This window comes from Dendrobates tinctorius, unplaced genomic scaffold (genome assembly GCF_039654945.1).
Source record: "Dendrobates tinctorius isolate UK_male_01 unplaced genomic scaffold, ASM3965494v1 ptg000203l, whole genome shotgun sequence".
Classification (NCBI taxonomy): Eukaryota; Metazoa; Chordata; class Amphibia; order Anura; family Dendrobatidae; genus Dendrobates; species Dendrobates tinctorius.
This window is the reverse complement of record NW_027361870.1, coordinates 13,296,625-13,322,341: the sequence shown is the minus strand read 5'-3', so window position 1 is coordinate 13,322,341 and position 25,717 is coordinate 13,296,625.

Sequence of the window (25,717 nt, the reverse complement as noted above, 5' to 3'; positions counted from 1 at the left end):
GCCCCCACACATGTATTCACAGTGAAACAAGATGAAAACACAAACACAGGTATGAAAATAGGCTGAGCAAACGATGGGGCCCAAACTAACTTGACAGGAGAGGAAAGGAAAGAGACTGTCTGCAATCTGCCCAAAACCCTACAAAATAATGTCCAACACTTCTGATAGCAAAACTAACCCTGAAGTCACTAGACTTCTCCCACTATATCAGCACTCTGAAATATTCTGAGACAGAGCAAAATAAATAAGAGTGGAAATTCAGCACAGCCCCCAGCCAGGGCTGGCTGAACACACAAAAAACTGAATAGACCAACAAAATCAAGTGTGAACATTAGCAGAAAAACTTAGCTTTAGATGACCGGAACAGAGCTGAAAACCAAGAGCTGACAAGACAGAAGGAATCACCAGCAACTGAATAGGGCGTCGGCTGTCTTAAATCCAATCTGAGATTCCTGAGGTCCAATCGTCATCCTCATTCTCAGGTGGCAAATCTCCACTGATCAAATCAGCCTCACTACCTCCTGTTACCACCAGAGGGAGTCTGGAAGGAGAACTCACATCTGGTGAACCAGAGAATGAACTCACAACAGCGGTATCTGGTACAAGTGATCAGATGATAGCATGTTCAAGGCTCCCTAGTGGAAAAACTAATAAAGTAAAAAAAAAAAAGTTTTTACAAATATAAAAAATTTGAATCACCCCCTTTTTCCCACATCAAAGATAAAGAAATAAAAATATATACACAGGTGGTACTGCCATGTTTGTAAAAGTTTGATCTATCAAAATGTAAACTTTATTAACCAGATAGGTAAACGATGTAATGAAAAAAAATGAAAACACCAGAATTGCCATTTTTTGGTCATCACAGCTCCTAAAAAATACAATTCAATGTGATCAAAAGCTATGTATGTAGCCCCCAAAATTATATTAATGAAAACATCAGTTTGCCGTTCAAAACACGAGCTCTCATTCACCTCTATAAGTAGAAAATTAAATGCCAACACAAAACAATTTTTTCCTCAAAATTCTTAATTTTATTTCGCCGCTTAAAATATTTAAAATAAAAATGTGGAGGTTTGGTATTGCCATTATCGTACTGACATGGAAAAGCAGGTTTCCAGGTCATTTTTTGCCACATAATGAATGCTGTAAAAACAAAATCCAAAAAATAATGGGAAAATGTCATGTTTTTCATTATGTCATCACACCATTGTTTTCAATGATTCAGTGCATGATACTGTAAATTCAGTGGTGGCATACAATAGACAACTCGTCCCTTAAAGAAACAAGCTCTCATGAGGCTATGTCAATGCAAAAATAAAAAAAGACTATAGCTTTTGGAAGAAGAGGAGATAAAAATGAAAGTACAAAAATGAAAAATTGCGAGGTCCTGAAGGGATTAATCTAGATTCCTCTTTTCTCCCCAAAATAGCACCAAGTGATCATCTGTTCCCTGACCTCTTGGAGTCCTTTATGTTACCTGTTTGTTGGCCCCAATGCTCCTGAGATAAGGCTGATGAAGTCCTTCTGGACCGCTTACCGGACCCACAACTCATCGTTAATCATACAAATGCCCATAGAAGTACCAGCCACAAATATACCTATGACAGCCATATGTGCCCATTTCCTCCTTCCTTAGGCCCCCATCTCTTTGCATGCGGATATCTGCTGTCTCTTCCTTCTCTTGAACACCCACTTTCTCTCTTCCTCTTCATCAGTGTTCCCTAACTCCAGTCCTCAGGAGTCACCAACACGTCATGTTTTTCAGGATTTCCTTAGTATTGCACAGGCAATAACTCCATCACCAGGGCAGTACTAAGGAGATCCTGCAAACATGACCTGTTGGTGGCTCTTGAGGACGGGAATTAGGGGAACACTGCTCTACATGATCTATAGTCCTTTTTTTTCCAGTAGAAACAACAAGGTGATCGCTAACTGCCCCAATAAAAATGTCTTGTGTTGCCTTTTAGTTGGCCCCAACATTTTCTGATTCTCCCCAGGGTGCCACCACATCATGCCACCAATGTAACCTAGATTGGCAGCCACAAAATTCCATTAACAAATAGTGCTAACCAGAGGCTTCTTTATAGTGAATGCCACAGATGTCCCCTAAAATGCTTGGCTCGTATGACCCATTTCAGCTGCACAAAAGTAATACTAATATGAACACATCACAACTACAACTCGCAAGTGAAAAGAAAATCATACGCATATTTACATTTTTATTGCTTAAAACTCCTTATTATACAGACTTAATTTGTGCAATGAGCCTGTAAATCTCTTCCACTTGTGGCCTTTCTCTTCCGCAGTGTTAAGGTCCTTTATTTTGGGATGTTTTTGCAGATCACAGAGCTTATGAGGCATGCAAGCGACACGATTGCCAATACATGAGTTCCCAATTTTCAGAAAGCAACTTGTCACTTTATTTCCAGGCGTTTGATGCTCCTCCAGTTTCCTATAATTTTTCAGAGCCCTTTTATCATTTAAACTTGCAAGGACTTCATAGAGTTTTCATGGCACAATATAAAGGTCCCGAACGATTATCTGTAAATGTGGATAATCACTTGCTTGTTCCTTCTTCGTACCCTCCCCCTTTACAAATCATAATCTTTTGCTTGCATCCATTAGGCTCGTAAACATTCTTGGGAGCCATAGATCAGACTTTCTGTGCTCATGCAAATGTCATATGCTTATACTTCATGAGATAAAAAAAACAAAAAAAAATTTGGCTCGTTAATTTCCATCACAAACAGCGCCACTCTTGTCCGATACTGATATATTCGGCTTTGTTCTATTTAAAAGGAATGTGAAAATCACATCAGAATCAGAAAATGACCAAATGTTTAAATCAGTTTTTATCTTCAATGTATTTTTTTTTAATTTATTTATTTTTGATAGCACGATATATAATTAAAAAAATAAATACAATTAACAAATTTTACATTGCCCACTAAACCTAATACTAGACTCTTATTTCCTTTTTTTTACAGTAAGTGAAGAGGACACAGACAACATACTCCGGTCTGAGGAAGGGTCATTGTGTGGGGAGTAGGAGGTGGTGAGCTGTCATGGCGGTAAGTTGCGTCAGGCTGGCTCACTGAGATTTGTAATGCAATGCTGGTGGGTGTGGACCTACTTTGCCAAGGGCCAAGCTTACTTTGGGGGGGCATGACTACGTGTCTAATGGGTCTTCACTAGAGCCTCTGGTCATGAGGGTAGGCTGGGCTGATGGTAGACACTAGGTACCACTTACGTGCAGTCACCAGGACTGCAGCAGCTGACCGGAGGGTCAGAAGCATAAGTACGAGGTACAGTAGAGAGAAGGCATGGTCAGATGATCTGAGGCCAGGGCAGGTAGCACAAGTTCAGGATACGTAGCCAAGGTCAGGAGTGGAGAGGTCACACAGGACTGGCATACGAGCTGGGTCAAAAACAGGAGAAACAAAACATACACATAAACAGGTCACTAGCAGAAACAATCTGACTAGGAGCCAACGTTCAGGCTAGGAGTGATGGGAGGAGCTGCCTAATAAACAGCCTGCTGGCATGGGATAGGCCGGGGAACCTAATCTCTGCAGGACACAGCAGGGTAAAATTCCTGCAGAGACCGGCCACGCCCCTTAAAGCCAAATGGAAACATATTCAGATGCAGCAGTGCTGAATGCTGCAAGAGGCAAGACTCAGTGAGCCGACCTGACGTCAGGACAAGCCACGTGATGAGTAGGGCGATGCTGGGAAGGTATGCGACTTACCGCCATGACAGTGACTTTATTGTAAATGTTGGATCCTATGTTACCTACTGTTATTTATCTCTGTAGGTATGTCTTGTGTTGATTATGAGACTGCTGAAAAGCTTTCTGTAAAAACAGGAAGTATGAGTGTACCGTAGTATTGGGCTTAGTGGTCACTGTGTAAATTACCAGATTATTTTTTAATATAGATAGTGATATGAGGAATTGAAAAAAGTCAACATTTTAAAAATAAAATACATTTAACAATAAAAAGAAACCGAATTAAACATTTAGTCATTTTATGATGGCATGCTCCTTTTTAAGCAAATTAAGCAGAGCAGCAATGGCCTACAAGTCCCAAAGACAAGTGAAGCACTGTTTCCAAGGCCTCATTCAGATGTCACATTTTCTCATACATGTGCTATCTGTAGTTCTCACGGATAGTACTTGTACCTTTTATAGTCTTTGGAGATATCCACATGTCCGTGATTTCTCGTGGACCGTACAGTCAGCAGAAAATAATGGAGATAAGTCCAATTTCTATCTGAGGATCGGATCAAGATGTGCAATACAAGTCTATGGGTCAGAGAAAAAAATCAGACCATGACATCCATGTTTGGTCTCATTTTTACAGACCGTCAGAAAGGAGAAGATAGAGAAGCATTTTTTTTTTCTCCAGGCCTGACAAAAACTCATGACACTTGGACCACACTCTGATGAAAATCTGATCAAAATAGTTGGCCCATTTTTCTCCTACATGAGAAAATTGGACGTCTGAATGAGCCCTAATGGAAAGAATCTAATACATATATACTATATATTTATGTATTTATTTATTTTTAACAATGAATTGCTATAAATGTTTTAAATGGTGAAAGTCAGAATGTGGTAACGTAATGCAAAAAAATAAAAAAAGATAAATAAATTATGCATCCTGACTAGCAAGGGTCCAAAAGATGTTGCATAAAGGATTTAAGAGTACATATGAGAAATTCATGGGAAAACTCAGTTCTGTATGTGAGCTTGGCTTTTCTTTTGCTTGTGAACCATATCTTCAATATTTGATTTTTTTTCCATACTCATCTATTATATTTGAGGTACAATACATATATCTTTGCTTTGTTCCATTTTCCTTTTGTAACACTTATGAAAGGTTTTGTATTTCTTGGACTGTAAAACATTTGACTTAATATTCCTGCAGCATTTAGTGTTCCAGAATAAACAAGTCGTACATTATAGATGAAAGAGGATGTAAATGTAAGAACATCATAGTAGATTCCATAGTAAAAACCGTGATCTGCTACGTTTCCTGAAGATCTCTATGGTACCGTTAAGGTCTAGGGTTATGCAGTGATTTGTGGCTGCGACTTATAAGATTGTAATTTCACACGCTAAAACCGCTACAAGTGAAAGTAAATTTGTCACTTTCCTCCATCAGGTCTGAACTTCTGACAATCTTTGTTTCATGGTTGCAGTAACTGTAAGGTTTCAGTGACATCACATTGTGTGTAGCCGCAAGATGCCACGTAACACAGGCCTGGAATGGTAATTATCGGTGGGCCAGTCAGTCACCCAGTGGTCCACCTGTCACTACAAAGGAGAAAATGTACTGATTATGCCAGCCATACATTACCAGGACAATTACCGAGGTTATAAGGAGTGACAGACCTGCACTGTCCTGCAGCTAGTGAGAGTCTGGAGCCTGCACTTCACCAGCAGAGGAGGGAAGAGAAGAACGTCACCACCACCTCCAGCATCACCTGTGCTCCTATATCACCGCCACCTCCAAGCTCACTTGTGCTCCTACATCACCGCCACCTCCAGCCTCACCTGTGCTCCTACAACATCACAGCCACCTCCAGCCTCACCTGTGCTCCTACAACATCACAGCCACCTCCAGCCTCACCTGTGCTCCTACAACATCACAGCCACCTCCAGCCTCACCTGTGCTCCTACAACATCACCTCCACCTCCAGCCTCACCTATGATCCTACAACATCACCGCCACCTCCAGCATCACCTGTGCTCCTACAACATCACCTCCACCTCCAGCCTCACCTATAATCCTACAACATCACAGCCACCTCCAGCCTCACCTATAATCCTACAACATCACAGCCACCTCCAGCCTCACCTGTGCTCCTACAACATCACCACCACCTCCCGCATCACATGTGTCCTACCAGTCTGGCAGTGGGGACAAGTGGATTGTAGTTTCCACTGGGAAGGGTAGGAAGGGAAACAATGGTGTGGGTGGTAAGTGTTGATATTGGGAAGGTGTGTTGTGCTACACCGTGGTATTTGGTGCTGCTAGGGAATATTATGTGCACTGTATGGTATTTGGTTGCTGCTCCATTAGATATCTGCATGGTAATATTTTTGCTGGTGAAGCCCCAGCATCAATATGGAAGTGGACTTATTGAATTTATTTTGATACAGAGGTTGTTTTGTCATAAATTGATATGGAAGCTATTTGAAAAGATATTCTGCCATATTCTAAAGCATACTATGAATTATTATTATTATTTATTATAAGAGTGCCAATTATTCTATGGCGCTTTTCATATGAACAGGGGTATACATAATAAAAAACAAGTACAGTAATCTTAAACAATACAAGTCATGACTGGTACAGGAGGAGAGAGGACCCTGCCCACGAGGGCTCACAATCAACAAGGGATGAGTGAGGATGCAATAGGCAAGGGCAGAGTTCCTGACCTGTTGCTGACATATGACTCATGGTTATGTCATATGTTGGCTCCCTGACTTTGATGCGGGCTCATGTACTGTGCCCACATCTTAACTAGCTGATTATGATTGTGTTATTTAGCCATCATCTGCCTTTAACACTCCCAGCTGTTACCCTGTTAAATGCTGCTGTCAATCACAGACAGCATTGTTTACAGCATTCAACCAGAGGCACGCTAAATTAACCAACCATTGGTGTCCCTAAAATGCGATCAAGGGGAGACGAAGAGTTGCCATGACAGTTGAGGATCTGCCACATTTATAAAGAAAAGAAGACAAGCTGTAAACAGTGATCACCAAAAGATTAACAATATTTTATTTGAGTATACAAAAATAAGCAAAAGTATAAAAACATTTAAAAACATCGAATCCCCACCAAAAGTGGGTTCCGCCCTGCGGATCTATGGCAATATTGAACATGCATACATGAATCAATAAAGGAGTAAACAATATATGTATCAGGATCCTGTCAGCACCAGCAAACTGCCACGGCAGAGCAGAGTGACTCACCCACACTGCAGGAGGGCCTGGGGACAGATGCTGTGAGGAAAGCTCAGGCAGACAGGACCTGGGATGATGAAGGTAGTAGGAAGCACAAGGACCTGCGATCATGTGACCACAGGGGGCGGGGCTTAACGTCCTGCTGCTGGGAATGAGTGCAGGATGCTACTACAGGGTTCCTGGAGTAGAGGAGAGGGGAACTCAGGTCGGACAAATGGGGGTTATAAACGGAGATGATGGCGTGGTCCCGGAGTGGCGAGCAGAGAATAGTCAGAACGTAGGCAATGAGTCATACACGAGATAGCAGCACAGTACAAGAGGGACAGACAGAACTCAAAACAGGGACAGAACCAGATCAAAACCAAACAAGCTGTAGGGATTCGACTCGCTCAAGAGCAATGGGAGTCAATCAGGAGGCACGTTCCTTTAAAAGTTCATAGGGTTTATTGCTCCATAACCCATAAAGTAGCACATAACACAAGGAATAGCCTTTAGCTCAGGCAAAAGCAAGTATAAGTGTCCATTGTTTCAGGCTCAGTCCTGGAGCCTCAGCAAACACAGGAGGCTTATCCGTCCTCACATACAGCCAATATCAACAGGCCTCACCAGGTCAGCAGCTTCAGCACGTGGTCTTCAGGAAGGTAGCACACCTTCCTTCACCTAGGCCTGCCGGGACCTTCCCTGCAGGCCTCACTCATGTGACCTACCCTGACCACCTTATATGGTCCGTAGCCACACCCAGCGGATCACATGGCCATGACCTCATCACAGGTCCTACAAGCATTCATACACTCAATTAAGGCGTTCTAGACACCACCCCTAGGTGAGTTTGTAGGTAGCTGGTCTCGCCCGTCTCACCAGCTACCTGGAAAGCTCTCGCTGACACAGTGTAACAATAGCTCAGCAGTGCCTTTGCTGATCAACACACATATTCAAGATTCCATCCCAAGGCCACCTACCTTGGGATACATAGCGGTTATTCAGCATCCTATACCCATTACCACACAGCGCCCCCTAGTGGACATAGTGGTCACTACACCACAAAGCATAAAGTAGCACAGGCACAAAGCACACCAGGGTCACACACACTCGGCCAAGGGTCAAAGTGTAAGCGACGAGGAATGACCCCACAATGAGGCTATAAGAAGCCTCCCAGAATCCCAGAGTGAGGCCGCCCAGATTAACCTCTGAAATACCCAATCCCACAAACTAAGCAGATCATGACAATACCTACTGAATATGACCAGTTAGATATGCCAAAGGTCCCGAGGGTGTGAGAGCCCAACGCTTGTTGCCACAAACAGTGGCTTTGTTAGGGGCAAGTTCCATTGGGGGGCATTTGATTGTTGGTTAACGGTGGAGATAGAAATCATTCATTGGGTCCTTAATTTTCATTCACATACAGTACTTTTGCATACGACTGTCTATTTGACATCTTGTTTGCACTGGATCAGTACCTTTGTAAAAAGGGGCAGCATACATCTTTTTAGTACCCCTTACCAGGTGACAAAATATTAAAATAGTGTACTTTTAACACTGACCATCATATATGAAGTGACATATATTGTTTACTCCTTTATTGATTCATGTATGCATGTTCAATATTTCCATAGATCCGCAGGGCGGAACCCACTTTTGGTGGGGATTCTATGTTTTTAAATGTTTTTAAACTTTTGCTTTTTTTTGTATAATCAAAATATTGTTAATCTTTTGGTGATCACCATTTATGGCATGTCTTCTTTTCTTTATACAGTAAATATGGCTGTTCATTACATGCTTCAGGTTGATCCCATAGTTATTATTATTATTATTATTTATTATTATTATTTATTTACTAGCTGAAGAGCCCCGGGCATAGTAACTAACTGTGGATAGTTATAACAAATTATAATTATCCTCCTTCCCATAGTCGAGTGCCCATATACCCATCACACATCCTCCATCCCATAGTCCCATGCCCATATACCCATCATACATATCCACGATCCCATATGCCCGTATCCATATACCCATCATACATATCCTCCATCCCATAGTCCAGTGCCCATATACCCATCACACATCCTCCATCCCATAGTCCCATGCCCATATACCCATCGTACATATCCACGATCCCATAGGCCCGTGCCCATATACCCATCATACATATCCTCCATCCCATAGTCGAGTGCCAATATACCCATCACACATCCTCCATCCCATAGTCCAGTGCCCATATACCCATCATACATATCCTCCATCCCATAGTCCCGTGCCCATATACCATCATACATATCCACGATCCCATAGGCCCGTGCCCATATACCCATCATACATATCCTCCATCCCATAGTCGACTGCCATATACCCATAACACATCCTCCATCCCATAGTCCCATGCCCATATACCCATCACACATCCTCCATCCCATAGTCCCATGCCCATATACCCATCATACATATCCACGATCCCATAGGCCCGTGTCCATATACCCGTCATACATATCCTCCATCCCATAGTCCAGTGCCCATATACCCATCACACATCCTCCATCCCATAGTCCCATGCCCATATACCCATCATACATATTCACCATCCCATAGTCGAGTGCCCATATACCCATTACACATCCTTCATCTCATAGTCCCATGCCCATATACCCATCATACATATCCTCCATCCCATAGTCCCATGCCCATATACCCATCATACATATCCGCCATCCCATAGTCCCGTGCCCATATACCCGTCATACATATCCTCCATCCCATAGTCCAGTGCCCATATACCCATCACACATCCTCCATCCAATAGTCAACCATTATGACATCATAGTGAATGGCGGGGCTTGCAACCTATGATGACATCAGTGTCGCCATGGCAACCATTATGACATCATAATGAGGGGCGGGGCTTGATACACACACACTTTTTCCCCATTATGTAGATAGGGGCAAAATTGTTTGGTGAATTGGAACGCGCAGGGTTAAAATTTCACCTCACATCATAGCTTAGGACACTCTCGGGGTCCAGACGTGTGACTGTGCCAAATCTTGTGGCTGTAGCTGCGACGGTGTGGATGCCAATCCCGGACATACACACATACATACATACATACACACACTTGAGCTTTATATATTAGACTAGCTGAAGAGCCCGGCGCTGCCCGGGCATAGTAACTAACTGTGGTTAGTTATAGAAAATTATAATTATCCTCCATCCCATAGTCCCGTGCCCATATACCCATCATACATACCCTCCATCCCATAGTCCCATGCTCATATACCCATCATACATATTCTCCATCCCATAGTCCCATGCCCATATACCCATCATACATATTCGCCATCCCATAGTCGAGTGCCCATATACCCATCACACATCCTTCATCTCATAGTCCCATGCCCATATACCCATCATACATATCCTCCATCCCATAGTCCCGTGCCCATATACCATCATACATATCCACGATCCCATAGGCCCGTGCCCATATACCCATCATACATATCCTCCATCCCATAGTCGAGTGCCCATATACCCATAACACATCCTCCATCCCATAGTCCCATGCCCATATACCCATCACACATCCTCCATCCCATAGTCCCATGCCCATATACCCATCATACATATCCACGATCCCATAGGCCCGTGTCCATATACCCGTCATACATATCCTCCATCCCATAGTCCAGTGCCCATATACCCATCACACATCCTCCATCCCATAGTCCCATGCCCATATACCCATCATACATATTCACCATCCCATAGTCGAGTGCCCATATACCCATTACACATCCTTCATCTCATAGTCCCATGCCCATATACCCATCATACATATCCTCCATCCCATAGTCCCATGCCCATATACCCATCATACATATCCGCCATCCCATAGTCCCGTGCCCATATACCCGTCATACATATCCTCCATCCCATAGTCCAGTGCCCATATACCCATCACACATCCTCCATCCAATAGTCAACCATTATGACATCATAGTGAATGGCGGGGCTTGCAACCTATGATGACATCAGTGTCGCCATGGCAACCATTATGACATCATAATGAGGGGCGGGGCTTGATACACACACACTTTTTCCCCATTATGTAGATAGGGGCAAAATTGTTTGGTGAATTGGAACGCGCAGGGTTAAAATTTCGCCTCACATCATAGCTTAGGACACTCTCGGGGTCCAGACGTGTGACTGTGCCAAATCTTGTGGCTGTAGCTGCGACGGTGTGGATGCCAATCCCGGACATACACACATACATACATACATACACACACTTGAGCTTTATATATTAGACTAGCTGAAGAGCCCGGCGCTGCCCGGGCATAGTAACTAACTGTGGTTAGTTATAGAAAATTATAATTATCCTCCATCCCATAGTCCCGTGCCCATATACCCATCATACATACCCTCCATCCCATAGTCCCATGCTCATATACCCATCATACATATTCTCCATCCCATAGTCCCATGCCCATATACCCATCATACATATTCGCCATCCCATAGTCGAGTGCCCATATACCCATCACACATCCTTCATCTCATAGTCCCATGCCCATATACCCATCATACATATCCTCCATCCCATAGTCCCGTGCCCATATGTCCATCATACATATCCGCCATCTCATAGTCCCGTGCCCATATACCCATCATACATATCCTCCATCCCATAGTCCAGTGCCCATATACCCATCACACATCCTCCATCCCATAGTCCCATGCCCATATACATATCCGCCATCCCATAGTCCCGTGCTCATATACCCGTCATACATATCCTCCATCCCATAGTCCCGTGCCCATATACATATCCTCCATCCCATAGTCCCGTGCCCATATACCTGTCATACATATCCTCCATCCCATAGTCCGGTGCCCATATACTCATCACACATCCTCCAATCCATAGTCAACCATTATGACATCATAATGAGCGGCAGTAGGGCTTGCAACCTTTGATGACATCAGCGTCGCCATGGCAACCATTGTGACATCATAATGAGGGGCGGGGCTTGACACGCACACACTGCTTCCCCAGTATGCAAATAGGGGCATTGTGACATCATAATGAGGGGCGGGGCTTGACGCGCACACACTTTTCCCCCCAGTATGTAGATAGGGGCAAAATTGTTTGGTGAATTGGAACGTGCGGGGTTAAAATTTCACCTCACAACATAGCTTAGGACGCTCTCGGGGTCCAGACGTGTGACTGTGCCAAATTTTTTGGCTGTAGCTGCAACGGTGCGGATGCCTATCCCGGACATACACACATACACACACACACACATACATACATACACACATACATACACACTTTGAGCTTTATATATTAGATATAGCGCCATTAATTCCATGGTGCTGTACATGAGAAGGGGGTTACATACAAAGTTATAGGTATCGTTAACAGTACACAAGTTTCCACAACAAAATTACAATGTGAAACTGGTACAGAGGGGAGGGGACCCTGTCCTTGCGGAATTACATTCTACGGGATAGCGGGGAAAAGACAGAAGGTCGGGGGTGCAGCAGCTCTGGTGGTGATGAGGCGGCAGCTCAGGCGGTGGTGAGGCAGCAGAATGGTTATTGCAGTCTGTAAGCTTTCATGAAAGGATGGGTTTTCAGGTTCCGTTTGAAGGATACGAGGGTGGTGGATAATGGGACGTGTTGAGGCATGGCATTCCAGAGGATAAGGGATATTCGGGAGAAATCTTGGAGGCGGTTGTGTGAGGAACGAATAAGTGTGGAGGAGAGTAGGAGGTCTTGGGAGGATCGAAGAGTACGTGAGGGAAGATATTGGGAGATTAGTTCAGAGATATAGGGAGGGGAAAGGTTGTGGATGGCTTTGTAGGTCAGTGTTAGTAGTTTGAACTGGATTCGTTGGGGAATTGGGAGCCAATGGAGGGATTTGCAGAGGGGAGAGACAGGGGAGTAGCGAGGAGAGAGGTGGATTAGTCGGGCAGCAGAATTCAGAATTGAGGACGGAGTGGTGCAAGAGAGTTAGCAGGGAGGCCACAGAGGAGGGTGTTGCAGTAGTCAAGGTGGGAGATGATGAGGGCATGTACAAGAGTTTTAGTAGATTGATGACTGAGGAAGGGACGGATTCTGGAAATATTTTTGAGTTGGAGGTGACAGGAGCTGGCAAGAGATTGGACGTGCGGTTTGAAGGACAAGGCAGAGTCGAGAGTTACTCCAAGGCAGCGGATTTCAGGTGCGGGAGAGAGCATGATGCCATTTACCATAATAGGTAGATCGGGTAGGGAAGATACGTGAGATGGAGGAAAGATAATGAGTTCAGTTTTGTCTACGTTGAGTTTTAGGAAGCGAGAGGTGAAAAAGGAGGATATGGCTGATAGACACTCCGGTATTCTGGACAGCAGAGAGGTGACATCTGGGCCAGAGAGGTAGATCTGAGTATCATCTGCATACAGGTGGTACTGGAAGCCATGGGACTTTATGAGTTGTCCTAGGCCAAGAGTATAGATGGAAAAATGTAGGGGCCCCAGGACAGAGCCTTGGGGGACTCTAACAGAGAGGGGGCGGGATGAGGAGGTAGTGTAGGAGTGGGAGACGCTGAATGTGCGGTCAGAAAGGTATGAGGAAATCCAGGATTGGGCAAGGTATTTGATGCCAAGGGAAGAAAGAATCTGTAGCAGTAGGCAGTGGTCAACTGTGTCAAAAGATCCTAATGTGTATACTTCCTAATATTATATATACATTTTTTGATGATGCCCTCCATCTCCGTTTTCTGACAATTGAGGATCTGTTGTGTCTGTCATGATGCTACTCCTACAAAAACCAGTCAGCGGCTGGCGTTCATAGACTGTAATTTTTACTATATACAGCAATCCTGTGTATAGAAAAAGGGATCAGACGATCCCAGGTTCAAGTGCCCTAAAGGGACTACAAAATATAGTAAAGATTAAAATATATATATTTAGATAGATAGATACAGTCATATGTAAAAGTTTGGGCACCCCTATTAATATTAACCTTTTTTCTTTATAACAATTTTGGTTTTTGCAACAGGTATTTCAGTTTCATATATCTAATAACTGATGGACTCAGTTATATTTCTGGATTCAAATGAGGTTTATTGTACTAACAGAAAATGTGCAATCTGCACTTAAACAAAATTTGACCGGTGCAAAAGTATGGGCACCCTTATCATTTTCTTGATTTGAACACTCCTAACTACTTTTTACTGACTTCCTGAAGCACTAAATTGGTTTTGTAACCTCATTGAGCTTTGAACTTCATAGCCAGGTGTATCAAATCATGAGAAAAGGTATTTAAAGTGGCCACTTGCAAGTAGTTCTCCTATTTGATTCTCCTATGAAGAGTGGCATCATGGGCTCCTCAAAACAACTCTCAAATGATCTGAAAACAAAGATTATTCAACATAGCTTTTCAGGGGAAGGATACAAAAAGTTGTCTCTGAGATTTAACCTGTCAGTTTCCACTGTGAGGAACATAGTAAGGAAATGGAAGAACACAGGTACAGTTCTTGTTAAGCCCAGAAGTGGCAGGCCAAGAAAAATATCAGAAAGGCAGAGAAGAAGAATGGTGAGAACAGTCAAGGACAATCCACAGACCACCTCCAAAGACCTGCAGCATCATCTTGCTGCAGATGGTGTCACTGTGCATCAGTCAACAATACAGCGCACTTTGCACAAGGAGAAGCTGTATGGGAGAGTGATGCGAAAGAAGCCGTTTCTGCAAGCACGCCACAAACAGAGTCGTCTGAGGTATGCAAAAGCACATTTGGACAAGCCAGTTACATTTTGGAAGAAGGTCCTGTGAACTGATGAAACAAAGATTGAGTTGTTTGGTCATACAAAAAGGCGTTATGCATGCGCTGTATTGTTGACCGATGCACAGTGACACCATCTGCAGCAAGATGATGCTGCAGGACTTTGGAGGTGGTCTGTGGATTGTCCTTGACTGTTCTCACCATTCTTCTTCTCTGCCTTTCTGATATTTTTCTTGGCCTGCCACTTCTGGGCTTAACAAGAACTGTACCTGTGTTCTTCCATTTCCTTACTATGCTCCTCACAGTGGAAACTGACAGGTTAAATCTCTGAGACAACTTTTTGTATCCTTCCCCTGAAAAGCTATGTTGAATAATCTTTGTTTTCAGATCATTTGAGAGTTGTTTTGAGGAGCCAATGATGCCACTCTTCATAGGAGAATCAAATAGGAGAACTACTTGCAAGTGGCCACCTTAAATACCTTTTCTCATGATTTGATACACCTGGCTATGAAGTTCAAAGCTCAATGAGGTTACAAAACCAATTTAGTGCTTCAGGAAGTCAGTAAAAAGTAGTTAGGAGTGTTCAAATCAAGAAAATGATAAGGGTGCCCATACTTTTGCACCGGTCAAATTTTGTTTAAATGCAGATTGCACATTTTCTGTTAGTACAATAAACCTCATTTGAATCCAGAAATATAACTGAGTCCATCAGTTATTAGATATATGAAACTGAAATACCTGTTGCAAAAACCAAAATTGTTATAAAGAAAAAAGGTTAATATTAATAGGGGTGCCCAAACTTTTACATATGACTGTAGATAGATAGATAGATAAAAATTCAAATCACTTACTTTTCCCCCATTAAAAATAAAGAAATAAGAAAGTACACATACGTGGTATTTGCAGATTTGTAATTGTCCAATCTATCAAAATTAACTCGATATTTAAACACAATAATGAAAAAAAATCAAAATGCCAGAATTGTTTTTCTTGGCCATTGTTGCACAAAAAAAAGCAAAATCAATCAAAAATGGTATCAATAAAAAAAAAAACAGTTCACAGTGCAGAACGCACTCTCTCCAGAACATAAAAATGTTACAGGTCTTAGAAATGGCAACGCAAGCAAAATTTATTTTTACAAACTTCCAATTTTTTGTTCCCCAAATAAAAAAACAAAACATGCATGTTTGGTATTGCTGTAATCGTACTGACCAGGAGAATCATATTGTCAGGTCATTTTTACCATATAAATAATGCTATAATGACAAAACTCAAAAAGAAATAGTGTAATTGCACTTTTTAGCGCAATTGTGCTTCCTTGGAATTTTTTTTCATGTTTTTCCAGTACATCACAAGATAGAATGGATAGTGTTGTTCAAAAGGACAAGCTGTCATGCAAAAAACTAGGGCCTCTTGAAGCCTTGAAATGAGTAATGCTACCATATACTTAGGTGCACCTTATAATGTTTTCAATGGATTTTAATATTTTTTTTTTATATTTTAACCTATTTTTTTTTCTATGGAGCTGAAATGCTGCAAACTATGTCCCAATGCATGCCAAAATAAAATTGTTCTCTCTTCCAGTCGTATTCTTTCTAGAAGAAACAAAGAAGCGTCACTCGGGCGCCATATACTGCCATGCCTCGAATGATTAGGCAACTGCCCGTATTGTCATTACCTATTATATCTGATAAAGTAACTCCAGAGGCGATCACATTAAAAGGAAGTCAAGATCCAAATATCTTTCTATTCAATCTCATCCAAGGAGCCTCTTTGTTCTTTACGATAAATGCATTTGGATTATAAAAGGGTTTTAATTTACAATATACTTTATTTTTGTATATTTTCCAACTCTACAATCTTTCTTCTCCCAACTGTCCGTGGTAGTAAATACAGCATCATTTCACATTAGAAGTTATAAAAACAAATCACCACAACTGAATTGTAAATTATCCATAAATCTGAATTTTGTCCATTGATTTATTCCTTGGTGGCCATCAATTTATTTCTGTTTGAAATGGTTGGTGCCCGGATATGTTTGGAAACCACCGCGGACGTTGTGTCACTTCTAGTTGAGCTCACATTGTGGAAACCACTTGTCTATGGAAAAGCAATTCCAACAGTTACTTCTTTTTTTTCTTTTTTTTACAGAAACTATAAGTGGAAGAGTGAATTTCTGCGGCCATTGTGTTTGCCAAAAATATCCCTTTAAAAATACCACAACCCTTGACTGGTATTAGGAACTGGAGTGAGAGTTCTAGTAAAAAGTCTGGTCTCCTGGGCTCTGTGTTGTGTTTTTCCTGTGTTATGGTGCATATGTTTTGCTTTAGACAGTAAAAGGCATATTTTATATTTTCCTTCCCTTTACATAGTTGCATGCTTCAGTATAAAATAAACTAGTAAAATTTCTTTAATACTTAAGATCAATATATAAAGCAAGAATTTTTTGCTGAGATCTAGATAAATTTCCCATTTTTAAAGCATAAATAATATTTTCCAGATATAGAGTTGGGATCTGGGCAAGCAGCATTTAAGCTTTCCATCGGAGATGTATACTCCCAGATGGAGCTCCACAATTTTGCTTAAAATTAATACCATGATTTTTTATTTTTTTTTTACATTACAGAAGATTTTCAATTTAAATTTAAATTTATTTTTTTTGTTTTGCTAAAAATACTAAAACATATTTTGGGACAAGAGGTAATTGCTTGCACATTATTTGCTAATACCTACTGATACAACAGAATTGTTCCTAAGTTGCTTTGGCCGGGACGGGATACATCATCACAAGCAACGTCTTTGGTTGAAGCGTGGCTCAGTGGTTAGTACTGTTGTCTTGTAGCGCTGGGGTCCTGGGTTCAAATCACACCCAGGACAACATCTGCAAGGAGTTTGTATGTTCTCCCCGTGTTTACGTGGATTTCCTCCGGGTTCTGAGGTTTCCATCCACATTCCAAAGACATAGTGATAGGGTGTCCCAATGGGGTCAGTGATGACAGTATCTGAAAAGCGCTGTGGAAATAATGGTGCTATATAAGTGAGTAAAATAATAAATAGTAAAGTATAGGTTAAAGTTAATGTTCAGACAAGGGGTTAAGAATTCTCACCTTTGGAGTTCATTGAGACAAGATGTGGCCACTTCTGAACAATTCAATAGGAAAGAAGATCATGGTGCAGTGCTAATGTACACAGCAGCATTAACACCTTGGTGGGAAAGTTGTTACAGTGCAGCCTTGATTTTGTCACATTTAAGTTTATAGTGGTGATCAAAGAGAATAATGAAGGCAGATACATTAGAAATGTTCCTAATTGTACTATTTGCCTGACTTTCTGAACTAATGTAACACTATACATCAGAGGTACATGGCCTCAGGACAAAAAGCCATCTGAAGTCTGGTGCCTATGGTGGCAAGGTGCTGGGGGCAGTGCCAGGGTACAGTATGGATTGGATGGATGGATGTGTTAGAAGATTTCTGTTTTCATTTGTATTCGTGTTCATACAAACTAAGCTATGAGCGGGTCAGCAATTAAAGGTTTATGCAATCAGCAGCCAGCTCCTCACTCCAAAATGTAGCAGTGGTCTCACACCTCTGATGTCACTGCAGTGTGATGAGGTCACCTCTGATGTACATGCTCTGCTGCAGAGGTGGCAAACATGCGGAGCTGGTAACTGGTCAGAAGGGCTGAAGATTTAATGGACTTGACAAAATAATAGGAGGGATATCCCTTGTATTGCTGCCATCAATTTACATATCATCATCAGAGATTCAGATTCTTGATTAATCCTTGTGCATTATGGATAATGTGACGGTCAGTATTGGATGCTTGTGATCTTTGGGCCCTCAGGCAGCACTGCATTTAAAATAGACAGATAGACAGTCATGCAAATCGCAAATGGGGATAATGATGTTTTAAAGCTCTGCAGTATATGATGGCACTATATAAGTGAGTACAATAAATAAATATACAATGATGTGACACATACTGTAATCACTAGAGATGGGCAAACCCAATTAGTAAAGCAGCTCATTCTCCCATTGGTTCTCAGCGTGGACGGTCGCATCTTGGCACCTTCCAGGTTGAAAACTATTTATCCCCCAGACATGGATTAAGCTGTGGGACAGTACGACAGACAGGTGAGGGATATGGCTGTTTTTTATTCTTGTTTTATTACAGAAGACGAGGGCTTCAATGGAATGTGCCCTGACGTGAGTATGGTTTAATTTAGAATCATTAAAGGAGTCTGTGTCATTCTTTCAATTAAAGGACTTTATTCTGGCTGTGTGTTTATTTACAATATACAGGTGCTTCTCACAAAATTAGAATATCATCAAAATGTTCATTTATTTCAGTTCTTCAATACAAACAGTGAAACTCATTATATAGAGTCATTACAAACAGAGTGACCTATTTCAAGTGTTTATTTCTGTTATTGTTGATGATTATGGCTTACAGCCAATGAAAACCCAAAAGTCATTATCTCAGTAAATTAGAATAATTAACAAAAAACACCTGCAAAGGCTTCCTAAGCGTTTTAAAAGGTCCTGTTTCAGTAGGCTCCACAATCACAGGGAAGACTGCTGACTTGACAGATGTCCAGAAGGTAGCTATTGACACACTCCACAAGGAGGGTAATCCACAAAAGGTCATTGCTAAAGAAGCTGGCTGTTTACAGAGTGCTGTATCCAAGAATATTAATAGAAAGTTGATTGGAAGGAAAAAGTGTGGTAGAAAAAGGTGCACAAGCAACCGGGATAACCGCAGCCTTGAAAGGATTGTTAAGAAAAGACCATTCAAAAATTTGGTGGATTCAAGTGGCTACAAGTGTCGCATTCCTTGTGTCAAGCCACTCCTGACCAATAGACAACATCAGAAGCATCTTACCTGGGCCAAGGAGAAAAAGAACTGGACTGTTGCTCAGTGGTCCAAGGTGTTGTTTTCTGATGAAAGTAAATTTGGCATTTCATTTGGAAATTAACATCCCAGAGTCTGAATGAAGAGAGGAGAAGCACACAATCCAAGCTTCTTGAGGTCTAGTGTGAAGTATCCACAATCAGTGATGGTTTGGGGAGCCATGTCATCTGCTGGTGAAGGTCCACTGTGTTTATCAAGAACCAAAGTCAGCGCAGCTGTCTACCAGGAAAGTTTAGAGCACTTCATGCTTCCCTCTGCTGACAAGCTTTTTGTAGATGAAAATTTCATTCTCCAGCAGTACTTGGCACCTGTCCACACTGCCAAAAGTACAGGGCAAGAGGGAAGAACTGTGCAAAGAGCCAGAATTGGCACATCTAATAGATGCGCCTTTTCTGGATGGCTGCGGGCTGCTGTTTTTAGGCTGGGTGGGCCAATATCAATGGCCCCTTACCAGCCTGAGAATACCAGTCCCCAGTTGTCTGCTTTAGCAAGGCTGGATGTCAAAAATGGGGGGGACCTCATGTTGTTTTTTTTTTAAATTATTTATTTAAGTCATTAAAAAAAAAAGCATGAGAACCTCTCTGTTCTTTATAACCAACCTTGCTAACTCTGACATCTGAGGGTTGCTGCCCCAAGCTGTCAGTTTTGCCTGGCTGGTTATCAAAAATACAGGGGAACCCACATCATTTAAAAAAATATATATTTATTTATATGGGGCAATATAATAATACTTACATTTTTAAGTGCACAGTGTCGAGAATAACTGAAGATGGAGAAGAGGGAAGTCTGTGGAGATGAACTTTGGACATGAAATCTCTTCTTGACATCTGTGCTACATGGAGACAAAAAGTGATGGAAACGACTTCAATCAGAGAACATGTCAAATACAAAGGTACCTAGATGTAATTGTTCATATGTGATACTGACTACGTTCATCAGTGCTGTGGTTCCTGTGTGGTCCACAGCCTGATAATGACAACAACTCCCAGTATTTCCTAACCATTGCTAACCCCTTTCTAACATCTGACGTACTATCCCGTCCATGGGACTCGGGCCCCTATGCCCATGGATGGGATAGTTCGTCATAGCGCTGATCGCGGCAGGGTGTCAGCTGATTATCACAGCTGACACCCGGCACTATGTGTCAGGGGCGGTCACGGACTGCCCCCGACACGTTAACCCCTGGCACACTGCGATCAAACATGATCGCAGTTTACCGGGGGTTAAGGGAAGCATCGGCAGGGAGGGGGCTCCCTCCGTGCTTCCCTGAGACCCCCGCAGCAGCGCAATGTGCAATTATAGCTCTCAAAATGTGGTGATGCAAAAGCTATTTTTACAATAAAAAGCGTCTTTTAGCGTATGACAGCTGCCAAACATAAAAACTCGCCATATATAGTAAATCAAACCCCCCGTTATCACCCCCTTAGTTAGGTAAAAATAATAAAATTTAAAAAATGTATTTATTTCCATTTTCCCATTAGGGTTAGGGTTAGGGCTAGGGTTAGGGTTAGGGCTAGAGTTATGGCTAGGGTTAGGGCTAGGGTTAGGGCTGAGATTAGGGTTAGGGGTGTGTTGGGGTTAAGGTTTGAGTTAGAATTGGGGGGTTTCCACTGTTTGGGCACATCAGGTGCTCTCCAAACGCAACATGGCATCTGATCACAATTCCAGCCAATTCTGCATTGAAAAAGTCAAACAGTGCTCCTTCCCTTCCAAGCTCTGCTACGCACCCAAACAGTGTTTTACCCCCACATATGGGGTATTAGCCTACTCAGGACAAATTGCAAAACAACTTTTGGGGTACAATTTCTCCTGTTACCCTTAGGAGAATAAAAACTGGGGGCAAAAACATCATTTTTTGTGGAAAAATAATTTGATTTTTTAATTTTCACGCCCGGGCGTTATAAACTTCTGTGAAGCACTTGGGGGTTCAAAGTGCTCACCACACATCTAGATAAGTTCCGTGGGGGGGTCTATTTTCCAAAATGGTGTCAATTGTTGGGAGTTTCAACAGTTTAGGCACATCAGAGGCTCTCCAAACGCGACATGACACCCGCAGACCATTCCATCAAAGTCTGCATGCCAAAACGTCACTACTTCCCTTCCAAGCCCCGACGTGTGCCCATACGGTATTTTTCTCCCACTTATGGGGTATCAGCGTACTCAGGACAAATTGGACAACAACATTTGGGGTCCAATTTCTCCTGTTAGCCTTGGGAAAATAAAAAATTTGGGGACGAAAAGATCATGTTTGTGGAAAAAATATGATTTTTTTATTTTCACGCCCGGGCGTTATAAACTTCTGTGAAGCCCTTGGGGGTTCAAAGTGCTCACCACACATCTAGATAAGTTCCTTAGGTGGTCTAGTTTCCAAAATGGGATCACTTGTGGGGGGTTTCCCCTGTTTAGGTACATCAGCGGCTCTCCAAATGCAACATGACACACCCAGACCATTCCATCAAAGTCTGCTTTCCAAAACGTCACTACTTCCCTTCCGAGCCCCGACGTGTGCCCATACGGTAGCTTTCTCCCACATATGGGGTATGAGTGTACTCAGGAAAAATTGGACAACAACTTTTAGGGTCCAATTTTTCCTTACACTAATACAGCACGGCACAGAAAGAGGACTCAAAAATCCTCCAATAGCAGAAAACAGCAATAAAGCAACAAGGTTTACCCGTACAGGCCTCCAGACAAATGCACTATCAGGATGCAGTGGACCCATATAATTAAGATAACACAGGTGCAAAAATACCAATGAAACAACCGCTCGCAGCCTACCAATACATGGAGGGGGCGGTTGCCTGGTATATTGATGCACAAAAAACTTGTATGCGGCGCTGTTCACACCATGGCCGGCACAGCATCCAGGCCAGCCTAGTAGTGACACCCTTCTATTAGCTCAGGCGGGCTGGCCCAGTACTATCAAAATGCATGCCATGGGGACAGACACCGCAGTTTACAAGACCAAATGGGCCCAACTGCACCCTGAATAAAAAGTGCAAAAAACACATTTACAAAAAATGTGGAGTATTAGCTGATATTTTGTCCAAAATACGTGAGCCCGTAACCTGCGTCAAAGATCTCCACGTTTACGGGTACCTAACACTAAATACTAACACTAATACAGCACGGCACAGAAAGAGGACTCATAAATCCTCCAATAGCAGAAAACAGCAATTTTTCCTGCTACCCTTGGGAAAATAAAAAAATTTGGGGACTAAAAGATCATGTTTGTGGAAAAAATATGATTTTTTTATTTTCTCGCCCGGGTGTTATAAACTTCTGTGAAGCCCTTGGGGGTTCAATGTGCTCACCACACATCTAGATAAGTTCCTTAAGGGGTCTAGTTTCCAAAATGGGATCACTTGTGGGGGGTTTCCACTGCTTAGGTACATCAGGGGCTCTCCAAATGCAACATGACACACCCAGACCATTCCATCAAAGTCTGCTTTCCAAAACGTCACTACTTCCCTTCCGAGCCCCGACGTGTGCCCATACGGTAGTTTTCTCCCACATATGGGGTATCAGCGTACTCAGGAAAAATTGGACAACAACTTTTGGGGTCCAATTTTTCCTGTTACCCTTGGGAAAATAAAAAAATTTGGGGACTAAAAGATCATGTTTGTGGAAAAAATATGATTTTTTTATTTTCATGCCCGGGTGTTATAAACTTCTGTGAAGCCCTTGGGGATTTAAAGTGCTCACCACACATCTAGATAAGTTCCTTAAGGGGTCTAGTTTCCAAAATGGGATCACTTGTGGGGGGTTTCCACTGTTTAGGTACATCAGGGGCTCTCCAAATGCAACATGACACACCCAGACCATTCCATCAAAGTCTGCTTTCCAAAACGTCACTACTTCCCTTCCGAGCCCCGACGTGTGTCCATACAGTAGTTTTCTCCCATATATGAGGTATCAGCGTACTCAGGAGAAATTGGACAACAACTTTTGGGGTCCAATTTCTCCTGTTACCCTTGGGAAAATAAAAAAATTGGGGACTAAAAGATCATGTTTGTGGAAAAAATATGATTTTTTTATTTTCACGCCCCGGCGTTATAAACTTCTGTGAAGCCCTTGGGGGTTCAAAGTGCTCACCACACATCTAGATAAGTTCCTTGGAGGGTCTAGTTTCCAAAATGGTGTCATTTGTGGGGGGTTTCCACTGTTTAGGCACATCAGGGGCTTTCCAAACGTGGCATGGCATCCAATCCCAATTCCAGCCAAAAAAGTCAAATGGCGCTGCTTCCCTTCCGAGCTCTGCAATGCGCCCAAATAGTGGTTTACCCCCACATGTGGGGTATCAGCGTACTCAGGACAAATTGCACAATAACTTTTAGGGTCCTATTACCCTTGGGAAAATAAAAATTTGGGGTGAAAAGATCATTTTTGTGGAAAAAATGTGATTTTTTTATTTTACGACTCTACGCTGTAAACTTCTGTGAAGCCCTGGGAGGTTCAAAGTACTCAACACACATCTAGATAAGTTCATTGGGGGGTCTAGTTTCCAAATTGGTGTCATTTGTGGGGGTTTCCACTGTTTTGGCACATCAGGGGCTTTCCAAACGCGATATGGTGTCCGATCTCAATTCCAGCCATAAATGTCAAATGGCGCTGCTTCCCTTCCGAGCTCTGCCATGCGCCCAAATAGTGGTTTACCCCCACATATGGGGTATCAGCGTACTCAGAACAAATTGCACAATAACGTTTGGGGTCCTGCTACTCTTGCAAAAATAAAAATTGAGGGTGAAAAGATCATTTTTGTGGAAAAAATATGATTTTTTAATTGTACGGCTGTACGTTATAAACTTCTGTGAAGCCCTTGGGGGTTAAAAGTTCTCACCACACATCTAGATAAGCTCTTTGGGGGGTCTAGTTTCCAAAATGGTGTCATTTGTGGGGGGTTTCTACTGTTTTGGCACATCAGAGGCTTTCCAAACGCGACATGGTGTCCGATCTCAATTCCAGCCAAAAAAGTCAATGGCGCTGCTTTCCTTCTGAGCTCTGCCATGCGCCAAAATAGTCGTTTACACCCACATATGGGGTATCAGCATACTCAGGACAAATTGCACAATAGCTTTTAGGGTCCTGTTACCCTTGGGAAAATAAAAATTGGGGGTGAAAAGATCTTGTTTTGGAAAAAATATGATTTTTTAATTGTACAGCTGTACGTTATAAACTTCTGTGAAGCCCTTGTGGGTTCAAAGTTCTCACCACATATCTAGATAAGCTCCTTGGGGGGTCTAGTTTCCAAACTGGGGTCACTTGTGGGGGTTTTCCACTGTTTAGACACATCAGGGGCTCTCCAAACATGACATGCCGTCCGATCTGAATTCCAGCCAATCTAGCATTGAAAAAGTCAAACGGCGCTCCTTCCCTTCAGAGCTCTGCCATGCGCCGAAACAGTGGTTTCCCCCACATATCGGGTATCGGCGTACTCAGGACAAATTGCACAATAACTTTTGCAGTCCAATTTCTCCTGTTACCATTGGTAAAATAAAAAAAATTGGACCTGAAGTAATTTTTTTGTGAAAAAAGTTAAATGCTAATTTTTTTTTTAAACATTGAAAAAATTCCTGTGAAGCACCTGAAGGGTTAATAAACTTCTTGAATGTGGTTTTGAGTACCTTGAGGGGTGCAGTTTTTAGAATGGTGTCACTTTTGGGTATTTTCTATCATATAGACCCCTCAAAGTGACTTCAAATGTGATGTGGTCCGTAAAAATAAAATGGTGCTGTAAAAATGAGAAATCGCTGGTCAACTTTTAACCCTTATAACTTCCTAACAAAAAAAACTTTGGTTCCAAAATTGTGCTGATGTAAAGTAAACATGTGGGAAATGTTACTTATTAAGTTTTTTGTGTGTCATATCTCTGTGATTTAAGGGCATAAAAATTCAAAGTTGGAAAATTGCGAAATTTTCAAAATTGTCACCAAATTTCCATTTTTTTCACAAAAAACGCAAGTTATTTGAGGGAAATTTTACCACTATCATGAAGTACAATATGTCACGAGAAAACAAGGTCAGAATCACCGGGATCCATGGAAGCGTTCCAGAGTTATTACCTCA